General features: G+C 35.4%; 1 pseudogene; it reads left to right on the forward strand.

Annotated features, from left to right (window-relative positions):
- The first annotated feature begins 4,461 nt into the window (after nucleotides 1–4,461).
- Nucleotides 4,462–4,803, forward strand: LOC145076331 (putative mitochondrial protein AtMg00820 pseudogene; annotated as a pseudogene).
- Nucleotides 4,804–5,951: the final 1,148 nt, after the last annotated feature.

The following is a 5,951-nucleotide window of genomic DNA, read 5'->3' on the forward strand; positions in this document are numbered from 1 at the left end:
CATATAGGGTTTTCAACCCACAATAAATAATTAATTTAATTTCATCAACCAATAATAACCCAATTACCCATTCCCGTTATTCTCACTTTACATCCCTAGGATAACTAACACAAGGGACCTAGTCTATGAATATTTCATCGGGGCGACAACACATGCTTCGGGGGTTCCTCAGCAATATAAGTCAAATAAGGCAACCATGAGGGGGATGGAATACAGCGAATGAACACCCAAGTTCATTAACACCTACAGGTTATGAGCCTGCTAGCGTTCCACTGGACTGTCTAGAAAAGTCCGTGGTCATCATCTAAATCCCGCTGGATGACTGGATTACAATGACATCGAGGCCTCTCATCCTTTTATCACAAGACAACTATCTACCCATGTTCTGCCCAACATTTTATTAGATAAAATATACATTTTTATACATAGTTTAAAACCTGTATAGTATGTTCATTCAAAACACATTCCAGATAAAAGATGAGACACATACACATAACACGTATTTCATAGAGAATAAATCATATCCATGAGATAGAAGAAAGTGAATATACATTCACACATATAACAACAAAATATACACATAACATGTATTTCGTATAAAAGACTTCATAATTATGTGTTAGAAGAAAGTAACTACACACTCACATAACACATATACTTAGTACATTCAAACAATACTTGTATGAAAATTGTGTTTATGAAAGGGACTATACACTCACTTGATCAGAAGATGATTAGACAGCACTATGGTTTGTAGAAGTAGTATTCTTCGATAGATCTGGAAGATCTTCACAAAAACCGGGCTCCTCGCGGGCAGAGCTTCGGCTCAGAAACTCTCTTCTTCTTGGGATCTTTGGGCTTCAGGATATTTCTTGCATGCAAATCGAGGTAAAACGGGAGAGTGAGGAGAGAAAATAGCAACCCTAAACGGCTGGCCCTTCAAATCTATTTATAGGGCAAATTTGGCCCTTGCCACGTCGTGGCACCCTTTTTCCACGTCGTAGGCTTGGTCGTCACTGCATACGTCATCGCAAGTTGCGTATGGGGGACTCCCGGAGGTGTCAGAAGACTTGCCACGTCGTGGCACTGCTAGCCACGTCGTGGTCTCTGACACAGCTTTGGGGTTTGCGCCCCGAACTTCAGAAATTCATAACTTTCGCATACGAACTCCGTTTTTGACGTTCTTTATATCAAAGCGAAGGTGAGATTATGCGCTAAAACTCTCATTTAGATTCCATTGAATAATTTTGACTTTATTTTTAATATATTATAAATATATTACTTATATATTATTTTTAGTAGGCCGGGACAGGAAAACTTCGTTTGAAATTCATAACTGCTTCATCTGAACTCCGTTTTTGTCTGTCTTTTTATCATTGGAATACTAATGATGAGATATTAAATTCTCATTTAGAAAATTTTGGCAAAATATCACTTGACCTCAATCTCGAGTTTCGGGCTGCATACTGCTAATGCTGAAACTTCGAAAAATCATAACTTCCTCATCCGAAGTCAGATTTAGACGTTCTTTTTATGCACGCTCTCGGTTTAACGTATTATACGACTTTTATTTAGATCGCTAAGGCCAAATATCACTCTAATGTAAATTCACTATTTATATCGCACTGTGTCGTGCCACTTCTTTCGCGAAACTTCGACAGGTCATAACTTCTTCGTTATAACTCGGATTTCGGCGTTCTTTATATGTACGGAATCCTTGTAACATATAATAAAACTTAGTTAGGATTAATCCTTCTAAATAATCTTCCATCAAAAAGTCATTTTTTTGATGCTTATCGTCTCTAAATTGACTAGACCGGATCTACGGGCGTTACAAGATCGAAACCTAATGAACGTCCAAAATCATAAAGTTCCTGACTTTATGCCTGTACATGGCTTAATAAAGCCAAAAACCAAACCCTAGCTTCTTATCATCCTTTAAATGGCTTAAAAACTTATATGGAAGAAAAGTAGCAACCAATATCACATTTTAATAACATAATAATCTTAGAAACACCAAGAAATGACAATTTAAAGCTTCGGGGTAGCTTTTACTCACAAGAACCAAAGTATGGGACCAAAACTTATATAAAACAAGTCTCTAGCCTAGATTTAAACCATAGAACCAGAAAGGTGAGATCTTTATGCCAACATAAGCTGGCAAAAGAAATGAAAACTCTGGATCTACAAGCTCCAAGCCCACCAATCACTAATGATAAACTTCTTCTTCCTCCACAAGGTGCCCAGAACAATCTAAAGGTTCAAAACAAGCACTCAATGATTAGAATTTCGAAATGACAGAATGAGGGAGTAGAGGTTAAAGGTAAGGGAGGTTTCAATGTCATAAGGTCCTTTAAATATGGTCTAAACACAAAAACTTAGGGTTTCAGATCAGCGTGAGTAAGCCTTGCATACTTCTCAAGTACACCTAACGTACTCAAAGGAGTCCTCGCCATGTTTAATGAACTACGCCCATCGTACCTGTCCTGTCTGACATAGGTATAATTGGATCGAGGCCAAACAAATATATTGAACATTACACAAAAATATAACACAAACGATGCTTCTATTTATCATAATTTATTTGGGGTTACATTGTTTAATAGAACAAACACACATCCTGAACCTAACTAGAAATACAAACAAACAAAAATCAACTCCAGCAAGCTTCCTTGACAACATCCTCCTCTACACTCATCTCCCTAAGAATAGTTGTATTTTAAAAACATCAACATAATGTTGGTGAGTTCACAAGTTTTTATAGTTTCTGGTTTATTTGATTTCATTTTAAGAATCCTTTTTCTTTCTCGAAAAACCTTTCTATCTTTGTTAAGATATTTACCGAACTTAACTTATTATCTTTATAGTATATTTTACCGATCCTATCTTACTATCTTTATAGGGTATTTTAATGTTCTTATCTTACTATCTTTTTATCTTATGATATCTTATTAACCATAAATTATTTTATTAACTATTCGAAGGAGTCCGTCTAGGCAGTCAAATATCTAAGGTTGTTGTAATGTATTACCATGAGCCCCCATAATTGATGATGTGGAATAATAATTTCCTTGCGGGACGCTTCATCGGACGTAAAGACTGCTTGTATAATAACAGAAGTTATCATGTAGGGATCGTAGCTGGAAATCGCAGGTGGGGTGACAAACCCTTTATAGATTTATACATATCTTTCTGGGTCTTGCAAGATTAACGATTATAGGTTCAGGGTAGCCAAATTTACGCAAGCTAATGATGAATAATAATAGCTCACTAATACATTAACCTTAGGTATTTTATCTTTTTATCTTTCTTAATTAATGATTTCCTTTAACTATCAGAATATAAACCTTTTACTTTATATTTGATATTTAAATTTTTATAGATCTCATAATTATCATGTGTGTGTGTGTGTATATATATATATATATATATATATATATATATATATATATGATTTTGACATATATATACCTTAATTATGGTTACTTCTAGGTACTATTTCATCAACAATCGAAATCCTAATGTTAAATTATTTCATGTTTTTGGATGCAGATGCTTTATCATGAATCTCAATGATAATCTTTCTAAATTTCAGTTAGAAGTTGATGAAGGATTTTCTTGGGATAATCGCACAACTCTGTAGCATAATGGGTGTTGAATAAGCGAACAAAAAAGATTGAGGAAACGTTCAATCTAACTTTTGATGACTATCATGTGAAACGTGTCGAACTGACTTTCGCATAAAAGCCAATTCTTTCAGATACCAGTGATGAGTCAGCAATAATGAATTCTTTTAATATTGACTATGATTTGATTTTTCGCTTTCCAGACAGGTTTGTAGATGTTGAAGTTCATGCTGATGACAATCGTATTCCTAAAGCATCGAAGCACTCTGATGATTCAACGGTTACAGGGGAAGATGATGATTCTCTTTCTAACTCAACTTCACACATGCATGTCGAACGTTTACCTATTTTACAAGGTGTTCAAGTGGAGGGGGAGCACTTGAGTTCGTAGTCACATGATTCAACTATGGAGGGGGATCATGATCGAAATACGCATCAGTTCGAAGGGGAGCATGGATCAAATAATGATTAAGTCAAGGGGGACATACATAAGACAATAATGATGTCGAGGGGGAGCATCCCAATTCAAATCCATTAGTCAAGGGGGAGCTAAATGGATCAACATCTAATGTTAACAATGATCAAACTAATAATGATGTTTCTTATAATGTGTCAAATGCAGGAGAAGGTTATGAAATGGATGAGATATTTGAAAACGTACCTATGGGTTTTGATCCTGCATACCCACCGATAGATAAATGGACACGAAGCCATCCAAAGGAACAGGTTATTAGTGATCCTTATGCTGGAGTTATGATGTGTGCAGAAATTCAAGCTAAGAACGAGGTAGAATATTCACCAGGAATACTGTATGTTTGATGTGTCCATTCCAAAAATGGAACTAAAAACAGTTAAGATTGCATTGGAAGATCCTGATTGGATTGTTGTGATGCAATCTAAACTTGCTGAATTTGAACGAAATCAGGTTTGGAAACTAGTTCCAAAACCTAAAGATGTTTCGGTCATTGGGTTAAAATGGATTTTTAAAAATAAAACTGGTAAAGAAGGCAATGTTGTTCGAAACAAAGAAAGAATGGGTGTAAAAGGACATTCGCAACAAAAAGGTATTGAATATGAGGAAACCTTTTCCTATGTCGCAAGACTTGTGGCTGTTCGAATATTCCTTGCATATGCAGCACATAAAGACTTTGATGTGTACCAAATGGATGTCAAGTGAACTTTTCTCAATGGAGTATTATGGAAAATGTTTATGTCGAACAACCACCAGGTTTATTAAATAACGAATTTCCTGATCATTGTTATATTCTTGATAAGGCAGTATATGGCTTAAAACAAGCACCTCAAGCCTGGTATGCAACTCTTACCAATTTCTTGAAACTCAATAAATCTAAACAAGGATTAGTTGACCCTACTTTATTTTGTAAGAAAGTAGGGGATCATCTGATTCTAGTTCAAATTTATTTAGATGGTATTATTTTTGGGTCAAGTGACCCTTTGTTGTCTAGTGAATTTGAGAATATGATGAAAAGGCAGTTCGAAATGAGCATGATGGGTAAATAAATAATTTTCAAGGATTTAATATTCGTCACAGCAGGGAAGGTATTTTCATAAGTCTAGATAAGTACACTCGTAACTTACTTGAGAAATTTGGTATGACGAATAGTTTGAGAGTGAAAGTATCGATGGCAGTCAAAACGCGCTTAAGTCCTACGTTGGATAAGCATGTTGTGGATATCACTTTGTACAGAAGCATGATAGGTTCACTATTTTACTTAACTACTAATAGACCTAATATCATGTTGTTGTTTGCAATTGTGCTAGGTATCAATCGAATCCCATATAACCCCATATAACATCGGTAAAGAGCATATTTTGATATCTCAAAGGAATAGTTTCATTGGGATTATGGTACCTTTTGAAGACTGGAGTTTTCATACAAGCATTTTCTGATGCAGACCTTGGTGGTTGTCAACTTGACAGAAAAAGCACAACTGGTGGATGTCAAATTTTAGACGAGAAGCTTGTACGCTGGAAATCGAACAAACAAACATGTGTTTCGATTTCCACAGAGTATGTTAAATGGTTTAGGAATGGTTAATGCAGGCTCAGTTCTAGGTTCATCCTCGTGAGGAAAAAGATGTTGAAATACTGTTGGAGTGTTCGGAGGTTACTTTTCATAGTTCAGCATTTGACTACCTTTGCTTTCGAAATTCCTCTGAATGGTTCAGATCACACTTCACTTTTTGGGAGAAATGTTGTTCGATGTACACTGTCTCTGGGAGTTTCAACTTCTTACATCGAAATTACTTGGTAACACTTTATTTCATTATTTTTAATTTCAGTATTATAAAACAAAAATTCCAA

Source organism: Lactuca serriola, chromosome 9 (genome assembly GCF_051521515.1).
Source record: "Lactuca serriola cultivar US96UC23 chromosome 9, Lser_US96UC23_V15, whole genome shotgun sequence".
Taxonomy (NCBI): Eukaryota; Viridiplantae; Streptophyta; class Magnoliopsida; order Asterales; family Asteraceae; genus Lactuca; species Lactuca serriola.